The 21856-nt window shown below is 38.2% G+C and overlaps 1 pseudogene; it reads left to right on the top strand.

The window, feature by feature from the left end:
* Positions 1–2315: 2315 nt before the first annotated feature.
* The window catches only part of LOC129395508 (glyceraldehyde-3-phosphate dehydrogenase-like), a 35753-nt pseudogene continuing 16212 nt past the window's right edge, over positions 2316–21856 (top strand).

The following is a 21856-nucleotide window of genomic DNA, read 5'->3' as shown; positions in this document are numbered from 1 at the left end:
TGGTGTCTTTTGTAGGTCTGCCTTGGGGGATGAGAAGTCAGTCAGTTATCAGAACAGAGTTATGGGGCTTTGTCTGATAGGTCCAGCAAGAGAGTGGCCAATTTAAGATTGTAACAGTGGAAAATAGTAATATTAGGAGATGATAGAAGCCAAATTTTATAAGACACTAACCAGTTGATGAAAAGATGTTGACTATGATGAGATTAGAAGGGTCTCAAGAGAATGTGGCACAAAAATGTTAAGCAGGAAACCCATAATTATTTTTTCCACAGGCTTGTACCGAAGGGCCGTGGCTGCTATTACTGTCACACAAGGAGTCAATTCTCAATCGATAGGGTCCATCTGTTGACTATAATAGTGTACTGGTCTCTGAAGATCACCGTGTTTCTGGGTCAGTAACCTGGATTCAGTATCTCCAGTTTCTTGTATAAAAAGGGAGCAAGGTTATTTGTCATTTGGGTGCCCTGAGGCTGGGCCATAATTTGAGTTCTTTTCATTTATTGTACTGCTGATTATTCTTATAGGGTACACATGATGGAATGAAGCTAACCATTTTTAGATATGCATTCAAAAGTTTAACCATAAGGAAGAAATTTGACATTCAGTTTCTACAATAGCCTACCAGGCCCCCAAATTCTCTAAGTTGTTTCTTAGTGACAGTCATTAAGAAAGCTAAAATTCCTTTCACTCTGTCAGAGTTTATACTCAGTTCTTTGGCTGAGATAATACATCCCAAATATTTAACTTGCATTAAGCATAGCTGAAGTTTGTCTGTGATACTTTGGGTCTCTTGTTGGCTAACTGAACAAATATAAACTATCTTACTAAGAGAAAGATAATGAGTCTGAATAAAGGAGAAAGTAATCTATGTATTGAGTCCTGGGGAGAAATTCAATCCTTAATATTTGGGAAAAGTAAGTGGGACCTTCTGTATACCCTTGGGGCATTATCATTTATATATATTGCCATTGTTTCCAAATAAAGGCAAACAAAGACTGGATGGATAGATCTACAGGAATCCAAAAAAAAAAAAAAAAGTCACTGAGGCGATCCACAACTGAGAAATAGTGAATCGCAGTTGTTATAAGTGATAGAAGGGTATGGGTTTGGGGACTATTGGATGCCTGAGTATTATAGTATTGTTTATTGCCCTCAAGTCCTGTACAAATCTTTATCCTCTTCTACTTGGTTTCTTTACTGTGAATATAGGACTGTTGCAGGGACTTGTGCAGTGAAAAATAAGCCCCTTTTTTCAGATTATCTTGTATGGTAGGGGCAGTTCCATCTATGGCTTCATGTTGTAGAGGATATTGTTTAAAGTTGGTAGGGATTTCTTTGGTTTTATCCCTGCCTTTTTTGGTGTGGCTATGAATATTTTCCCTATATCAGTATTTGACTGACCATAAATGGGAGGGAATATCCTTGAGCAAGTCTTCCATTTCTGGTGTTAATGAGAAAATTGGAAAAGCTAAAAGGAGTTTCATAGTTTCTTGTTCTTGATTGCGATAATTTCTCTTCTCTCCTAATATTTCCTCCTCTATCTTCATTTTATTTTCATAGTCACAAGATGATGTTTTACCATTACTAGTACTAAATTGTGGCACATTGTAAGGACATTTTTTAATTTGGTATCTTTGGACCCCTGGCTCTAATTCTAAAAGAGCTTCACCTTTTGATGAAACAGAGATATGGGCATTATGAATGTTGAGGAGATCATGACCAAAATATTGTCAGGGGCCACAGTACACATAACAAACATATGGGACTCACTGAGTGTCACACTTAGATCCTGCAGTTGTGGAACTGGAACCTGATGAAATGATAAGTTATAAGTTTTGACTTAAGACATAAGATCATCTTATTAGACATAGCCACCATGTTAATTTCTTTATTGCTCCATTCATCTTTATATCTGTCTTCTGGATTTTTGGGTTCTGATTGTTATGGCTCTGTTGGGAACAGGACCCCCAGAATCTCACCATAAACTGGCCCCAAAACTGGCCATAAACAAAATTGCTGCAGCATTGTGACATGTTCATGATAGCCATGACGTCCACACTGAAGGTTGCAGGTTTACTGGAAAGAGGGCAAGGAATGCCTGGCCCACCCAGGGCAGAAAACTGCTTAAAGGCATTCTTAAACCACAAACAATAGCTGTAAGACCCCTGATTTCCCACTCCACACCTCTATATTTCTTTGTGTGTGTGTCTAATTCCTTTAGCTCCTTTGGGTTAGGGTCTCCCCAAGTAAACTGGTCTCAGCAAGCAGTGCCCATACATGGGGGCTCGAATCCAGGTTGAAGGGTCGCTGGAGCGATGGTTGGAGAATGTGGAGCTAAGCTGGAGGACACCAGAATACTCTTAAAGCAATCCCTGTGGTGAGTAAGAGAGGGAGATCGGAAGCATCAGGATGACAATAGGGACAAGTGTGAGCTCTGGTTCATTCCACCTTGGAACATTTTCTCACTGATGATGAGGGGAAAAGAGAGTATAACCAAGTAACAGAAGAGGTTACAGAGCAGTTTTTTTTGACAGCTAAAGCTAAAGTGGCAAAGGAGGGAGAGGTTCATCCCTACCCTTCTGCCCCCCCCCTCATTTTTATTTTGAAGAAAAAGTCTTTTCTGACCCTCCACATCTTTCTTTTCCAGAGGACACTGGGCAAAAAGTAGTTGCCCCAGTTTCTGTTCAAGCAGCGCCTCTAGCGACCACTCTCAGTTCTATTCAGGCGGGAATTCAGCAAGCTAGATGAGAGGGTGATATAGAGGCTTGGCAGTTCCCTGTTAGAATACACTCCCCAGATCAAGAGGGAAATATTATAGCTACATATGAGCCTTTTCCCTTCAAATTACTCAAGGAATTCAAACAAGCTATTAATAAGTATGGACCAGGTTCTCCTTTTATAATGGGACTGTTAAAGAATGTTGCTATTTCCAGTCAGATGATTACTACTGACTGGGACATTCTTACTTGAGCTTGTCTAACTCCTGCTCAGTACTTAAAATTTAAAAATTAGTGGGCAGATTAAGCTTTCATTCAGGCTGCTGGCAACACCCAGGCCCAAACTCAAATTAATATAACTGCAGACCAACTTTTGGGGGTCAGTGGCTGGACTGGTTTAGATGCACAGTCATTATGGAGGATGATGCCATAGAACACCTTAGAGGAGTGTGCATTAGGGCTTGGGAACAAAAAATAACTTCAGGTGGAGAATAATAGCCTTCCTTTAGTGCTGTAAAACAGCTGTATAAGTGCTGTAAAAAAGGTGATTGCACATTCAGCTGCTCAGATATAGTGTTGTGGTTATTACCTTTTGACAATACTAATTTTGACAGCCAGGCTGCTCTGCGACTTATTAGAGGGAAAGCACATTTAATTGATTATATCAAGCCACGTAATGGTATTGGAGGTAATCTGCATAAGGCTACTCTGCTTGCCCAGGCAATGGCAAGACTGAGAGTGGATAAATGAAATACTCCACTTCCTGGAGCTTGTTTTAACTGTAGGAAGCATGGCCATACTAAAAAAGAACATAGAAATAATCAGTGAGTTAGGCCGCCAGATAGGTGAAAAAAGAAAACTGCTGAGCCTGAAATATGTCCAAAATGTAAAAAAGGAAATCATTGACCTAATCAGTGTCACTCTAAGTTTAATAAAGTTGGGAACCGATTTTGGGAAACGCCATCAGGGGCCCATCCCAGGCCCCATTCCAAACCGGGGCATTTCCAGCTCTGGCCATTCCCTCACCCCTGTAAAATGTCTGTCTGATCCCACAGCCGATAGTGCTGCAGTAGATTTATGCTGCACAAAAGCTGTGAGCCTTCTACCTAGGGAAACCCTGCAAAAGTTCCCAACAGGAGCCTGTGGATCCTTGCCAATGGGGATGATAGGATTACTTCTAGGACGGTCTAGTTTAAATTTAAAATGGGGTACAAATACATACAGGAGTCATTGATTCAGATTATAATGAGATACTCGAATTGTTATACCTGCTTCTGTTCCCTGGAAAGCAGAGCCAGGAAAGCATATAGCACAGCTCCTGATTGTGCCGTATGTGGAAATGGAGAAAAGTGAATTAAACTAATGGGAAGATTTGGAAGCACAAATAAACAAAGCAAAGCAGCTTATTGGGTAAATCAAATTACTGATGAACATCCTACCCATGAAATAACTATTCAGGAAAGAAATTTAAAGATTTGGTAGATACCAGATTGGACATTAAAATCATTTCTCTACAGCACTGGCCGTCCACGTGGCCAATTCAACCTGCTCAATTTAACATAGTTGGAGTTGGTAACTCCCCTGAAGTATGTCAAAGTAGTTATATTTTGCATTATGAAGGGACCTGATGGACACCCTGGGACTATTCAACCAATTATAACGTCTTTACCTATAAATTTATGGGGGAGAGATTTATTACAACCATGGGGAGCACAAGTTCTAATTCCAGAACAATTATATAGACCTCAAATTCAACATATGATGCCTGAAATGGAGTATGTCCCTGGCATGAGACTAGGAAAAAATTTGCAAGGTTTGAAATAACCATTTCAAGCAGAAAGACAATTTTCCCACCAAGGTTTAGGATATGAGTTTTGATGGTGACTATTGTTAAGACTCCAGAACCTATGCCTTTAAAATGGTTAATAGATACGCCAATTTGGATAGAACGAAGGCCGCTGAGTAAATAGAAAGGAGAGGCTTTGGAGAACTTAAAATTGACCTTTAATAGTCATAGATTTAAAAGACTGTTTCTTTACTATCCCCTTACCTAAGCAAGACTGTGAAAGGTTTGCATTTACAATTCCTGCAGTAAACAACGTGCAGCATGCTAAGCATTTTCATTGTTTTGCAGACGGGTCTAGTAATGGTAAAACTTCTTATTCTGGCTCAAAAAGTAAAGTTTTCCAGATGCTCTATACTTCAGCTCAAAAAGCAGAGCTTGTAGCTGTAATTGAGGTATTGAGTGTTTTTGATATGCCTATTAATTGATTTCTGATTCTTCATATGTGTTTCATTCCACACAGCTAATTTAAAATGCTCAGTTACAATTTCATACAGATAAACAACTGATGACAGAAACAAAAATGGGGGAGAAATAGGGACTATGGGATAGCCCATACACAACTGAAACTAACATTATTAATTTTAAATGAGCCTGCCCAAAGGCCAGATGTTATCAGCAGCTGAACAGCATCTACAGAAACCAGCTGCAAAGACAGAATCAGAACAACTGGTTCAATGGAGATATCCAATAACAAAAAGTTGGGAAATAGGTACAATAATAACTTGGGGTAGAGGTTATGCTTGTGTTTCTCCAGGCCAACATCAACAGCTGATCTGGATACCATCAAGACACCTGAAACCTTATCATGACACAGATACCAACGAAGAGATTCCAGGAGGATCCTGAGGACCCTGTGGTTGCAGCCATGTTGAGGGTGATGCTAAGGAGAACCCCAACTGTCATGAGCAATACCTATCAAACACAGCCACCCACCTGGGGACAGATCAAGAAGCTGTCACAGATGGTGGAAGAAAACCTGAGGAAAGTGGGACAACCAGTCACAAAGAGTAATTTAATGGTAGCTATGATCACTATGATCACCATTGCTGTGAGTATTCCTTCAACAAGAGCTGACACAGAGAACAATTATTAGGCATATTTATTAATCTTGGCTGGTAATAATGCCTGGATGTAATCACTCTATGACACAGTTACACATGCTTTCTGATCTCAATATTTACCATAATAAATAAATAATAAATACCTAAAAAAACCTATTTGTAAACAAAATTGAACCCAGTTAGAAATAATTAACATGCTTGTTTAGGATGATTGCATTGCAGAACAAGTAGAGGTGCTGCACAATGATTCCTATGGAATCATTATTGTTTGGTCCCCTAAGGGGATATTTAGCTTGAATTGCTACTCTCAGTCTGTGTGCCATGGCCACACTATGTTTATCTGGTCTGAACAAAAGAGTCAGATGGTAGAAATGATAAGAAATATGGCATGAGTTCCTATTATCTGGAAACATGGCAGTATAGAGTCACCTCAACCTCAAATGATATGGACCATTGTAGGAGCTAAACACAAGAATTTGTGGAAAGTATTATAGCTCTTAAAAAGACCAAAATTTAGGAAAGAATAAAAAAGCATCTAGAAGGAGACTCTACAAACTTGTCTTTGGGTATTGCAAAATTAAAAGAACAAATATTTAAAACATCCCAGGCACACCTGACCTTAATGCCAGGAACTGGAGTGCTTGAAGGAGCTGCAGACAGATTAGCAGCTGGTAACCCATTAAAATGGATCAAAACACTTGGAAGCACTGTGACTTCAATGATGATTATGCTTTTAATCTGTGTTGTTTGTCTTTGTATACTCTGCACATGCAGATCCTGAATCCTGCAAGAAGTAGCTCACCGTGACAAAACTGCCTTTGCTTTCATTGCTTTGCAAATCAAAGAAGGGGGACATGTTGGGAATAGGCCCTGCAAAGTCTGGCCAAAAACTGGTCCCAAAACTGTCCATAACAAAATTTCTGCAGTACTGTGGCATGTTTTTGATGGCCATGATGCCCACACTGAAGTTTGTGTGTTTACTGGAATGAGGGCAAGGAACACCTGGCACACCCAGGCAGAAAACCACTTAAAGGCATTCTTAAACCACAAACAATAGCATGAGCTATCTGTGCCTTAACAACATGCTGCTGCTGCAGGTAACTAGCCAGACCCATCCCTCTATTTTGGCCCATCCATTTGCTTTCCATAAGGAATATTTTAGTTAATCTATAACCTACAGAAACAATGCTTATCACTGGCTTGCTGTCAATAAATACGTGGCTAAAATACGTGGCTAAATGTCTGTTTGGGGCTCTCAGCTCTGAAGGCTGTGAGACCTCTGATTTCCCACTCCACACCTCTATATTTCTGTGTGTGTGTGTCTCTAGTTCCTCTAGCACCACTGGGTTAGGGTTTCCCCAACCGAGCTTGTCTTGTCAGGGCTCCATTGGGTTTTTATGCTGTAAGGCCTGACTGTTGTGCTTTTTTAAGCAATTATTTACCTTTAGCTTCTGAGACTAACATGAGCCATTGACCAGAATTAGTAGACAATTGCCATTGTTTCCCCACTTGTTGCCAGTTTTTCCTGTAGGTCTTCCGCCTTTTCTGTATCTTCCAGATGAGACAACTCCCATGATGCGGACACAGAATCCTCAGTCATAGGATCCTTGAAGTGATTCCCACCTGCTTTATATTGAGAGAGTGTTAAACATGCAGGAAAAGGGGAGCACAGGTCTGATCTTGGAAGTTCAGAGAGGTCAGGCCACAGTGGAGTTATAGGTGTGGGTGGTGGGGGTGCCAAGGAAGAAGTAAGGGATTCTGAAGATTTCTTTGAGATAAAAGATTAGAGAGCTTTTGATTAACATTTCTAAGTTGCTTTTTCACCTCTTGTAGGGAGATCACATGGTCTTCACCCCTTTTGCTACTCTCCAGGTACCACTGAAAATAACCGTTCCATTCTGGTTGCTTAGTTTCTGTGCCTGCATTTTCCATACTGGTTCAAAGGTACACTAATTTGAGAACCTCAAAATAACCCCATTTAGGCCATTGTAACTTAGAATCTGCTTTTGTTATTGTTGTCCACATAACTAAGTATTTCCATGATGATTCACTGTAAGTATTTTGCATATACCCTTTAGGAGTTTCTAAAAGGGGAATGTTATGTTCTGCATCTGCTGGGATCTTAGAGGCCTTTTTCCTCATAATTTAGGGTTTCTCTTTGGATTTTACCAAGTTGCGTCTTCTGTTGGATCAAAAATGTGTTGCTTGAAGACCTAGGTTTTCAAGGCTGTCCAAACCCCTGTACTGGTTTGGTTCACCCATGTTGCAGCTACCTGGCACAAACATGTCAGGGGATCAAAGTATGAGAGAGATTGGTTTCTTATATGCACCTGCCAGCTGAGATTAGTCCTTGAGTATGTTCTTCCGAGAAAGAAAAGCTATTTAGAACCACTGCATGTCTTAGGGCGCATTTCTCCCAAATGCCCTCACATGATTTTCAGTCACCTGAGAGTGCCCCAAATGGCTAAGGAAAGCAAGGTGTTTTATTTCTCTGGATTGGAAGAGTCCACACTTCTGAGCTGAGCTCAAGTGTTCAGAGTTGGTGAAATCTCATAGGAAAGGACTGAAACATACACACACACACACACACACACACACACACACACAAAACAGAGACAAACAAAAACAATTAGGCAAAACTAACAATGATCACACAAAATATATGATTTCTGACCACTAAGTGTAAGCAGGAAACTAACACCAGATGGTTGTTAATGCTAATTTTAGTCATTTGAAAGAATCAGCAAGACAGAAGCCCAAACCAGTTTCTTACCTAGTGATGGGACCCAAGTTGGAAACCAATCTCCACAAATGCAGAAGCAGACCAGCTTGACTTCCTTGATGAAAGTAAGTGGAAAAACTCCCACAGAAAAGAAATGTTTTAACAGCAAATAAACTGACCCCCAACTGAAAAACTTTGGAAGATTCGGCATCCCTGGAGATAAGAGGTCCAGGAATTTAGCAAATTGTCCTGTCAGTTTAGGCTAAAAGGTGTCCCAGCCAATACCTAGCACTGAGAGGTGAAGTGCCACAGGCTGCAGGCCACAGGCCAGGTAACTTTCACTTAGGATCCCTCTATGGTTAGCAGATATCAGTAAAGAAAAATGACAAGAAAAAAATCTCAATTATTTTAGGAGGTTTATTCGCTGAAGTTAAGGATGTGCCCAGGAGACAAGTTCTTGCCTTTTTCCAAAGATAACTTTAAGAACTCCCAATTTAAAGAAAAAGATCCTAAGAAGCACGCCATTTTCACATAACCACAAGAGAGTATAAGAAAAATTTGGGGAATCTGAATTATAAGTCAGATAACACAAACAAAATGGGGTAGGGGAACAATCAGACAAGAATTTGTTTCCGGTGGGCTGGGGTGACTGTACCTGTCAAGATAAGCTATAATTTTGAATTACCATGGTGAAATTTTAAGAGCTCACTAGGAATTTCCTTGTGGGAAAAATAAGGGGGAGGAATGTAGCCTTTCACCTATTTAGGGACCAAAAGGAAGAGGCAGGTTTGTGTGGCCTAGTTACCAGCTTGACTTCTCCCTCTGGCTAATGAGTTTGGGGTCCCAAGTGTGTGTGTGTTTGTGTGTGTGTGTGTGTATATATGTGTGTGTGTGTGTATATATATATAGGAACACATATATATACACACACATAAACACACACATATATACACATATATATGTATACAGATATACACATATATACATACATATATGTATGTTTATATAATTTATATATAATTTTATTTATTTATTTATTTTGAGATGGAGTCTTGCTCTGTCACCTGGGCTAAAGTGCAGTCATACAATCCCAGCTCACTGCAACCTCCACCTCCTGGGTTCAAGCAATTCTCCAGGCTCAGCCTCCCAAGTAGCTGGGATTATGGGTGTACACCACAGCGTTCAGCTAATTTTTGTATTTTTAGTGAAGACAGGGTTTCACCATGTTGGCCAGGCTGATCTTGAACTCCTGACCTCAGGTGATCCACTTACTTGGCCTCCCAAAGTGCTGGGATTACAGACATGAGCCACCATGCCCAGCCATTCCAAAACTGAATTTCCATTCACAGTGTAAACAGACTGTAACCCACTTTTGTGCCAATCAATGAATTTAGTCCAAAAAATAAGTGGTTCTACTGATAAAACTGTGTTTAAATAAAATCACTCGAGGTGTAAGTGATCTGGATGTATCTGCATCTCACTTCTGTTTTCTGTATGTCATTTTGCTTTATTTCTCCATATATCTTATGCTACTCCACATTAGAAAACTACTACCAAATTTGAGTCATTTTTTCCCAATTATGCTTTGTTAAATTTCAGTTTTTAATCATTTTGAACACTTTTTGCATTTCTTTATTGATAAAAAATAATGTTGAGCTTTGATTTCCTAAACTCGTCCCTCAGTCATTTCCTTAAATCGTTGTTTTTCCAAGATGTTTCTGCAATTTGTTAAAGAAATTATTACCACCAGTAAACAATACTATATAGGCAAATATTAAAAAGGAGTCTGGCTTTTATTTCAGAAGTGTAAGTGACCGGGACTTCAAAAATTTAGAAAAGCTACTTAAGTAGTATGCTCTATGGAGGTTTATTATCTTTGAAGTCAGGCAGAGTTAAGCCTGAGTTCTAGTTCAGCCACTTATTAGCTGTGGGTCATAGAGCAAGTTTCTTGACTTGGAAAAGTTTTATAAATCTCACCCCCCACCCCCCCAAAAAAAACAGCAGAATAATACTGATTACAGAAAAGGCAGGATATTTTTTTTTTATTTTTTCTGTACCCATGCCTATTGAAAAGTACTCATACAGCTCTTTCCATTGAGAAGCTGTATCTGTTTTCCAAACCTCGTACCTGGCTATCCTTATTTGCTTAGAGCTATAGGAACACATGAACAGTGGTGTTTGGTGGCTCACACCTGTGATCCTACATGTTGACTGGCTGAGATGAGAGAATTACTAGAGCTATAAGTTAAAAACCAGCCTAGAGAACATGGAAAGACCCTCTCTACATAAAAATATTATTTTAAGAAATCATTAGATAGGCATGGTGGCAAAAATCTGTAGTGCCAGTTCCTTAGGATACGAAAGTGAGAGAATTGCTTAAACTTTGGAAGTTAAGGCTGCCATTAGCCATGATCATGTGACTTCACTGAAGCCTGTGTGGTTGAGCAAGACCCATTTTTAAAAAAGAAACAAATAAAGAAAGGAAGAAAAATGAAAGGAATGAAGAAAGGAAGAAAGGGAGAAATGAATGAATAAGAACGAAAAAGAGAAAAAAGAAAGAAAGACAAGAAGGAGAGAAAGAAAGAAAAAAGAAAACAAGATAGAAAGAGAAAGAAGGACAAGAAAGGACAAGAAAGAAAGAAGGAAAGAAAGAAAGAAAGAAAGAAAAGAACAAAGAGAAAGAGAAGTATAAAAATGGCCAGGTGCAGTGGCTCACGGCTGTAATCCCAACACTTTAAGAGGCTGAGATGGAAGATCACAAATCCAGAAGTTTGAGACCAGCCTGACCAACATGATGAAACTCATTTCCACTAAAAATACAAAAAAATTAGCCTACCATGGTGGCACATGCCTGTAATCCCAGCTACTCAGGAGGCTGAGCCAAGAGAATCACTACAGGCACAGGTTGCAGTGAGCCAAGATTGTGCCACTGTAATCCAGGCTGCATGACAGAGAAAGACTCTGTCTCAAAAAAAAAAAAAAAAAAAAAAAAAAAAAAAAAAAAAAAAAGATAAAGACAAAAAAGAAGGAGAGAGAAAGAAAGGAAAGAAAGAATGACAAGAAACAAATGTGTGAACATGAGTGTATGCTAATGCTAGTTTGGGGACTGAATTCAAAAGTTGTTGAATCCTTCTTCACCTTGCTCCTTTTCCTTTCTTCTTCTTCTTCTTCTTCTTCTTCTTCTTCTTCTTCTTCTTCTTCTTCTTCTTCTTCTTCTTCTTCTTCTCCTTCTTCTTCCTCTTCCTCCTCTTCTTCCTCCTCCTCCTCCTTCTTCTTCTTTTCTTTCTCCCTCTTCTTTTCAGAATACTGCCATTGTTCTGAGAGAAAACTCATTTTACCAGCTGGGGCATGAGATATAATGTGGAAATCCAGCAAGGCACCCATGTTAATAGCCAGGTCACTCTCAGGATTACAGCTGTCTAGTCAATCAGCAGCTGATTATGCATGCCTGAAGGTATTCAGCTCAGACCAAAATGATCCAGCTGAGTCCATCCTATATGTCTGAGTAGCTCAACAATGAGCTAATGTAATAAATTTGGGTTGTTCTTTTGTTCTTTTATGGAACAGTAGCTAACTAAAATGTGCACTCAATGCAGATAGAATGCCAGGATTCAGTAATAAGTTAATTGCTGGTTACCTGCAAACAATGGCTGTCTTATAGAAGTTGATTTCCTTTTCCCATTATTTAAAGTTGAATGTCTTATAAGATAATATTGAGTAATACAGAAATGTATGCAGACATGTATACAGATAATTGATGCTTACATTCTTATAATCCCCCACACAACATCAGGAAACTGACAACCACAGCCTGACAACTAGGGCCAAGGCCACATAGCAAAATAGAATTGTTTCTAGTCTATTTTACTCCATATCTAAGCATTGGAGATCAAAGCTGTTAAGAAATATGAAGATACAGCATTCCTTTATTTTATGGCCTCATCATTGTTTGTTTACTCTCAGATCTCTGAAAGGAATGTGGACCGCAGGTGGGCAGCAATGTTCTACCCGTAGATATTTTATTCTTGCAGCCATCTTTTGTCTGTAAGGGTGCTTCCTCTTCCACCATTTTACTTGAGGGAAGATGCTCCTTGAGAAAGGCTGTCTCATCACCTCTAGCAGAAATGGAATGTTCAGGCCATTCACCTCTTTGATGTCAGAACTATACTGCAATGTCCTGGCTACTGGCTATGTGTGACTACTGAGTTCCTGTTGCTCATCCAACCCAAGGTGTACTAAAAAAGGGAAAAGACAGAGTTTCAAAACATCAGTAACACACACATACAGAGACACATTTTGTTAAGAATTAAAAGTTAATTACATATTTGAAGAATAGTATTTAGGATATATTCAGTTAAATACATTGTTACAATCAATTTCACCTTTTTTAAAGAAAACTTTAAAAAACTGTGGCTACTAGAAAACTTAAAAGTCATACGTTACTCACATTTTACATCAGAGAATTGCCTGTTTTTTGAAATAGCAGGCAGCCCACTCAAAAGACCAGAAGCCAGAAATGTCATAAAATCTGAAATTTAAAATAATTGCCATTATATATAATTTTCAATGTGCGAATAACATAATATTTATAAATTGATAGGACCTTATACTCATGGTCAAATGCAAATATTCTGTGAGCTATGCTCCTGTCAGTGCAACGAATAAGCCCTATGTAAAGACTGTAGCCTAGGCTGTCATTCTTGCCTCATTGTGCCCAGTACCTGATAACAATGACAGAAGTGTCATTCAAGGTCTGAGGGAATGGAGGCTGAAGCCTTATCTAATCAGGACAGAGACCTGGATTATAAGGTTATGGTTCTAGGAAATCTGGCAGGGATATCCACACACCTGAATACAGGGCTCTGTGGGTGGGCTGCCAGGACACACTGGTTGTTAAGAAAGGGCCATGGAGACAGTTACAATCACAGGCAGCATTCAAAGCTGGATTCTTCAAATACCTAATTGCTCCTAACAAAATGACATGTCCATCAGCCACCCACACATGCCCTCTGAAATTTCTTTGCCTAGGACCTGTTATGCCCAGACCGTTTGTTCCCCAAAGAAGACCACCAGAGTCCAGAGTCAAAGCCAAGCGGCAAGGATCTTTACTACAAGTTCGAACCTGGTCCCTCCATTCCACCGCATACAAGAGGGCCCCGAACAATGCGAGTGTTTGCTTTTTTATAGCCTGAAAGTTACAGGGGAACAAAGGAATTCTTTTGGTTACCGCTCTTTAGTAAAACTTTGAAGGGCTGTCCCTTCATCTGTCCCCTTATCGGAGACTTTCCTGGTGGTGTTTGTAGTGGGCTTGTTTGTTTTGAGCCCGGGGGAAGTTTAAGAGATATATGGTGATATGTGGTGGGATGGGAGGATGGGATGTGTTTGTACTGGGCTTGTTTGTTTTGAGCCCGGGGCAAATTTAAGAGATATATGGTGATATGTGGTGGGATGGGAGGATGGGATGTGTTTGTACTGGGCTTGTTTGTTTTGAGCCCGGGGCTGAGGAACGTGCCTGGCTCTTTTCATTCCCTCACATTTGTTTACCCTGAATGTTTCACTGTCTGCCTCCAGAGATAAACTTAAATGAGTAACACAATAGACTTCAAACAAAAAGCAAACAACAAAAGTATTATAACAATTTCAGGAAAATAAAAAGGAGATTTTTTCCAAGACTTGTCTTACTTTTTAAAGAGCAATAGAAGAGAATGCTATTAGCTGCTACTGTTTGTTTTCCTCCTAAGACTCTGAGGCAACTACTGTTTGTTTTCCTCCTAAGACTCTGAGGCAACAAAAAACAAAATGAAACAAGCAAAAATCCATTAAGGGTAGAGCTTTCACATGCAGATGTAGTTGACAGGCAGAAAATTGAGACATTAAATACATTATTGAGTGATCTTTAATGCTTACTCAGGCAGCTGTTAATATCAAACCTCAAAGTATTATTTTGCTCTTTCTTCATTTTTCTATTCAAAATATCGAGTTTAAAATACATAAAGTACAAAGGGAAAAAATATCAGGTTTTCCAGAAATATCTTCATTTAGAAATATGACTTATGAAGGGTTGGTGGGATGGTCACTAGGATCCAAAAATGTTGAGTTTCATTTCTCAGCCCAACTTTCCATATTTAGAAGTGCCAACATTTATCAACAAAGTCAACATCCACCAGAAATAATATTAAATAAAGCTTACAGTTTTGAAACATGACAATAATACACACAGACCTCACTCACCAATTCTTAATCGGCAGAAACAAATACTTGCATTTAAACTCTTCTAAAATGTCAAATTAGCATATCCTCTTCTTAATGTAAAGTTTAAATAAGCTTAATTCAATCTGCTTTTATTAAAATACCTATGGAAACCTGTATTTAATTGTTGAGAAAAGTTAATTGTGTGCTGTATTCAAAGATAAAATACTTTTACTGTATAGCCAAATACAGTTGTATGTTTTCTTTTAAAAATTAATTTAAGATGGATTAAAGACTTAAATATTAGACCTAGAACCATAAAATCCCTAGAAGAAAACCTAGGCAATACCATTCATGACATAGGCATGGGCGAAGACTTCATGTCTAAAACACCAAAAGCAATGGCAACAAAAGCGAAAATTATCAAATGGGATCTAATTAAACTAAACAGCTTCTGCACAGCAAAAGAAACTACCATCAGAGTGAACAGGCAACCTACAGAATGGGAGAAAAATTTTTCAATCTACTCATCTGACAAAGGGTTAATATCCAGAATCTACAAATAACTCAAACAAATTCACAAGAAAAAGCAACCCCATGAAAAAGTGGGCAAAGGATATGAACAGACACTTCTCAAAAGAAGACATTTATGCAGCCAACAGACACATGGAAAAATACTCATCATCACTGGACATCAGAGAAATGCAATTAAAAAAGCTTGGCATTAGAGTAGTTAATACATCACAGTTACACTGTTATAATATTCTGTGTTTTTCTGTTTACTTACAATTATCACTGAACTTTGTACCATCAGGCGATAATTTTTTTTCTAGTTAAAGTACTCTCTTTAGCATTTCTTGTAGGACAGATCTGGTATTGATAAAGTTCCTCAGCTTTTGCTTCCATGAAAAGTCTTTGTCTCTCTTTTATATTTAAATAATATTTTCATCAGATTATTTTATTCTAAAAGTTATTTTCTTTCTTCAAAACTATAAATATGTCATGTCACTTTTTCCTGACCTGTAAAGTTTCTACTAAAAATTCTGCTGCCAAATGTATTGGGTCTTCATTTTACACTCTTTGTTTTTTTGCTCTTGCTACTTTTAGAATTCTTTATTTATTCGATCCTTTTTTTCTTCAACACTTTAAATATGTCATGTCACTCTTTCCTAGCCTGAAAGGTTTTCAGTAAAAAGTCTGCTGTGAAATATACAGGGTCTTCATTGCATGCTGTTTGTTCCTTTGTTCTTGTTACTTTTAGAATCTTTTTTTTTTTTTTTTTTTAATTCTAGCCTCAATGCCTCAAGATAGCCTTCTTTGGGTTGAAACTGCTTTGTGTTCCACAACTTTCTTATACTTGGGTGTTGATATCTTTCTCTAGGCCTTGGATGTTCTCTGTTATCACTTGGAATAACTCATAACCCCCTTTTCTATATCTTCCTTAAAGCCAGTATCTCTTAGAATAGCCTTTTTGAAGTTATTTTTAAAATATATTTTTGGCATGCTTTATTTTTTATTTTATTGACTTATCTGTGTATTTTGAATTAGCCTGTTTCCAAGCTCACTTCCTTTTCCTTCTGTTTGATCAATTAATCTGTAAAAAAACTCGATGCATTTTTAAGATATCAATTGCATTTTTTAGCTTCAGAATTTTGACTTGATTTTTAAAAACATTTTAATGTCTGTTAAATTTATCTGATGAAATTTTGACATTCCTCTCTGTGTTATCATAAATTTCTTTGAGTTTCCTTAACACTGTTTTTTTTTTTTTTTTTTTTTTAATTTTCTGTCTGAAAAGCCACATGTCTTTGTTTCTCCAGGATTGGTTTCTAGTAGCTTAGTTAGTTAATTTGTTTAGAACATGTTTTCCTAGGTGGTATGGATTCTAGTAGACGTTCTTCAGCTTCTGGATATTGATGAACTAAGTATCTTGTGTAGTCTTTACTCTCTAGATTTACTCATAGCCATTATCCTGTGGACACATCAGATATTTGAAAGACTTTGGGTGTTACAATCCAAACTGAATCTGCTTTATGGGGCACCCCAATCTCAGTAACACTGTTGTTCTTGTAGCCTTGTAGAGATACTTTTCTGATGGTCTTCAAAAAGATCTGAAATAATTCTCTGGACTGAAGAGACTCTTATTTCTCTCCTACTTTCTCCCAAATGTAAGAATCTTCCTCTCTGATATGAGCCACCTATAGCTGGGGGTTGAGTCGCACAGTAACCCCTGTGGCCACCATAACTATGACTGCACTGTTTCAGACCTTCAATCATCACAATGCTGGATCTCAGCCATGGCCTGCTATAATCTCTTTATGTCTATTGCCTATATTCACTCAAGGACTCAGGGCTTTATTAGCATCAAGTGTCAAAGAATCCAGGCCCATTAATTTAGGGTAGCAAGATTTCCCAAGCCCCAGATGGGTTCAGAAGTGCCATCAGCAATTAGGGACTAGTGTCATAAAACGTAGATGTCTACCTTGTTTTTTATTGTATTGTGGCTGAGCCAGCATGCAAACCACATAATGCAGTCTTTCCCTCTCTTTCCTCTTCTTTACAAAGGGAGAGAAACCTCACCCTGTAGTCAGCACCAAACCAGACCAAGATGTGTACTGCCTGACTACTGCTGATGTTATACGAAGGCCCAAGGTTCCTTAAGGCAGTTTGTTACAAATACTACCTGGTCTGGAACTCACCTTTCAGGGAAGCTGGGTTCTGTCTAGCTCAACGCAGGTTCAGCAATATCATTGTTAAGTAAAATCCTGTAATTGGGGACCTTGATTTTCTTCTTGGTGCTCTACAATACTGTGGCTCTGCTGCTACTTAAGTTTCAAGTCAAAGTTTCCCTTACTTTTTTCCTCTGCTTTTCTAAAGCAGGAGTTTTAGCCACATAGACACAACGGCTGGTTACTTGGAGAGGATCACAGAAAGACAAAAATTCTGTTTTATCCAGCTTCTCGATCTTGTAACAGGGCATTGCTGCTGCTTATTCAGAGCCCATGGGGTTGTGGTCCTGGTAAATTTCAGGTGGTATAGGCGATTCATGACATTCTTTAAAATCTCTGTATTGCCTTATTTTCAGTGATATGAAATTACACTAGGCACTTTTGGCGCTCATTTATTTTTGTTTCTTATGAATGGGCAGATAGTTGTCAACCTTGTGTTTTTGCAGTGGAGGGATTATCAGTGGACCATTCTATTCTGCCAGCTTACTCTGCCCTTCCCATTTAATTTCTTTTGAGTGTGTAGCAGCCAATGTGATTGCTGAGTTTATTGATAGTTTTGTTTTCAGTTACTTGAGAAATCTTTAGACTACTTTCTTAGTAGCTGCCTTAATTTCCACTTCCACCATCAGTGCCTGTTTTATTATTACTATCAGAAGATTTGTTATCTTCTAATGTTTTTCTGATTTTTCGATAGTAGCCATTCTAATTCGTGTGAGGTGGTATCTAATTTTGGTTTTTATATTTCTTATAGACACCACAAAAACCAGATATTCAGGTAGCCAGAGTGGATCCTTCCCTCCAAGTGCCTCCAAGTGAGCAAACTACCTCCCCAGAAATGGTAAACTGGTTTAAATTTTCTGAAATGACACATGTATAATTAACTATCTGAGTGTCAAATAAGCTACTTGAGATTAAGAAAAATTTTAACATTTAATCCAAGAATTTCAAGTCATATGATAAAATAATTCTTAGGCAGAAAATAAAGATTCCATTTTAAGAAAGATCCAAATTGAGCTCATTGAGACAAAAATGTACAAGCATCACATAATACAATCAGAGTTAATAACAGATAAAAGACTAAGCTAAGCAAATAATTTCAGAGCAGGTAATTCAAATCAGTAAAATTTGACAAAAATTAAAATGGAAACATATCAGGAAATGAAAACTTCTTATTAATGAGGGATTATGTACAGCAATGAAATCCATGACTTACAAACATAGTTGTTCTCAACATAACAATTATGCATTATCTATCAATGACATTAAGTAATGACTATGTAAAAAAATTTCAAAATCTCCCAGAGCTACTTCTCAGTTCTATAGTGAAATAAATTCTTTCTTTATACTCTGATAGATACCACTGTGAGTTTAATAAAGGATTATCAACAAATAAAAACCAACAAAGATGTATCATGAAAAAAATACAATGAACAGATATGCTTTCTTTCAGCTACCTGACAGTTTCTGTAAGCCAATATTTGGTAGGTGCCTCACTTCAAAATTATGTTGCCTTAAAAATGTAAGAAGATTTCTTTGTTGTTGTAGCTGGAGACAATTAGGTAACACAAATTGTCACCCTACATAACAGGGAAAATACACCTAAACTTTGTGGGAGATACATTCTTGTAAGTTCCTCTTAATTTAAAACTTATTGTAGTTTATCTGAAAAATATGTATATTCAAATAATTTCCTATAATTAACTATTGGTAAAATGAATTAATTTTTTTCTTTTTAATCTTAATAATGTGTTGCCAGAGTTGTGTATTCTAATTTGTAACTTATTTAATGATAAAATTATTTTCCTGATACACTATTATTTGAGAGACATTTTTGAATCAGTGGGAGGTTATAACAAAAATTTCTCTTACCAATGGTAGCCTAACTTCAGAAATAACTGCTTTCTGCATGCATGTTTTAGTCTGTTCTCACACTGCTGACAAAGACATACCTGAGATTGGGTAATTTATTAAAAAAAAATTTTAATGGACTCACAGTTTTACTTGATCAGAGAGAACTCACAATTATGGCAGAAGGTGAAAGGCATGTATTACTTGGTGGTGGGCAAGAGAGAATAAGTGCCAAGCAAAAAGAAAAATCCATTATAAAACCATTAGATGTCATGAGACTTATTCACTACCAGGAAAACTGTATGGGGAAATCGCCCTCATGATTCAGTTGTCTCCCACTAGGAACCTCCCATAACACATGGGAATTGTGGGAGCTAAAGCTGAAGCTGAGATTTGGGTGGAGACAAAGCCAAAGCATATTGTTTCAGCCCCGGCGCCTCCCAAATCTCATGTCTTCACTTACAAAACAAATCATGTCATAACTTATTTCAGGATTAACTCAAAAGTCCACAGTCTACAAATTTTCATATGAGACAAGGACAGTCTCTTCCACTATGCACCTGTAAAATCAAAAGCAAGACAGCTACTTCTTAGACAAAATGGTGGTACAAAAAGTAGATAAATACAACTATTTCAAATGAAAGAAATTGGGAAAAACAAAGGAACTACTGTGTACATGCAAGTTCAAAATCCAGCAAGGCAGTGAAATCTTATAGTTTCAAGATGATTTCCTTTGAGTCCATGTCTCAATTTCAAGGCATTCCAATGCAAGAGGCCAATTTCCATGGTTTGGGGCAACTCTGCCCTCATGGCTTTGCAGGATACAGCCTCCAGCCCAGCTGCTTTCATAGGCTGCCATTAAGTATCTGTGGATTATCTTGGCACATGGTGCAAAATGTTGGTGGGTTTACCATTCCGGAGTAGGGAGAATGGTGACCCTTTTTCCACAGCTCCATTAGGCTGTGTCCCAGTGGAGACTGTGTGTGCTGAGGGCTTCAAGTCTACATTTCCTGTGTGTACTGTCCTAGCAGAGGCTGTCAATGAGGGCTTTTCCCTGCATCAAACGTCTTCCTGGGCATCCAAGCATTTCTATTTATCGTCTAAAATCTAGGCAGAGTATCCCAAACCTCAATTATTGACGCCTCTGCCCAATACCACATGAAAGATCAAGGCTTGGAGGTTGAACCCTCTGAAGCAAGAGTCTGAGCTACATCATAGCCCCTTTTATTGATGGATAGAGTGGCTGAGATGCAGGGAACTGCGTACCTAGGCTACACAGAGCAAGGAAGTACTGCATCTGGCCCACAACCTTATTTCTTCCTCCTAGGCCTCAAGGCCTGTGATGCAAGTAGCTGGTATAAAGACTTCTGCTATGCCATGACCTGGAGACATTTTTTTGAATTGTCTTGGTGATTAATATTTGGATCTTCATTACTTATGCAAATTTCTGCAGCTGGCTTAAACTCCTTCTCAGAAATTTTTTTTTCTTTTTTTTTATAGTCAAAATTTTAATGAAGAATTGGAGCAATTCAGTGGAGAAAGACAAATCTTTTTATTTTATTTTATTTTATTTTATTTTATTATTATTATACTTTAAGTATCAGGGTACATGTGCACAACATGCAGGTTTTATTCATATGTATACATGTGCCATGTTGATGTGCTTCACCCATTAACTCATCATTTAGCATTAGGTATATCTCCTAATGCCATCCCTCCCCCCTCCTCCCACTCCACAACAGTTCATGGTGTGTGATGTTGCCCTTCCTGTGTCCATGTGCTCTCATTGTTCAATTCCCATCTAGGAGTGAGAATATGTGGTGTTTGGTTTTTTGTCCTTGTGATAATTTGCTGAGAATGGTGGTTTCCAGCTTCATCCATGTCCCCACAAAGGACATGAACTCATCATTTTTTATAGCTGCATAGTATTCCATGGTGTATATGTGCCATATTTTCTTAATCCAGTCTATCATTGGTGGACATTTGGGATGGTTTCAAGTCTTTGTTATTGTGAATAGTGCCGCTATGAACATACATGTGCATGTGTCTTTATAGCAGCATGTTTTATAATCCTTTGAGTATATACCCAGTAATGGGATGGTTGGGTCAAATGGTATTTCTAATTCTAGATCCCTGAGGAATCATTACCACACTGACTTCCACAATGGTTGAACTAGTTTATAGTCCCAACAACAGTTTAAAAGTATTCCTATTTCTCCACATCCTCTCCAGCACCTGTTGTTTCCTGACTTTTTAATGATCACCATTCTAACTGGTGTGAGAGGATATCTCATTGTGGATTTGATTTGCATTTCTCTGATGGTCAGTGACGATGAGCATTTTTTTCATGTGTTTTTTGGCTGCATAAATGTCTTCTTTTGAGAAGTGTCTGTTCATATCCTTTGCCAACTTTTTCATGGGGTTGTTTGTTTTTTTCCTGTAAATTTGTTTGAGTTCATTGTAGATTCTGGATATTAGCCCTTTGTCTGATGAGTAGATTGCAAAAATTTTCTCCCATTCTGTAGGTTGCCTCTTCACTCTGATGGTGGTTTATTTTGCTGTGCAGAAGCTCATGAGTTTAATTAGATCCCATTTGTCAATTTTGGCTTTTGTTACATTGCTTTTGATGTTTTAGACATGAAGTCCTTCCCCATGCCTATGTCCTGAATGGTATTGCCTAGGTTTTCTTCTAGGGTTTTTATGGTTTTAGGTCTAACATATAAGTCTTTCATCCATCTTGAATT

The sequence above is a fragment of the Pan paniscus genome, chromosome Y, assembly GCF_029289425.2.
Source record: "Pan paniscus chromosome Y, NHGRI_mPanPan1-v2.0_pri, whole genome shotgun sequence".
Taxonomy (NCBI): Eukaryota; Metazoa; Chordata; class Mammalia; order Primates; family Hominidae; genus Pan; species Pan paniscus.
Note: the sequence above shows the minus strand (reverse complement) of the source record. Positions and strands in the feature narration are given on the sequence as shown.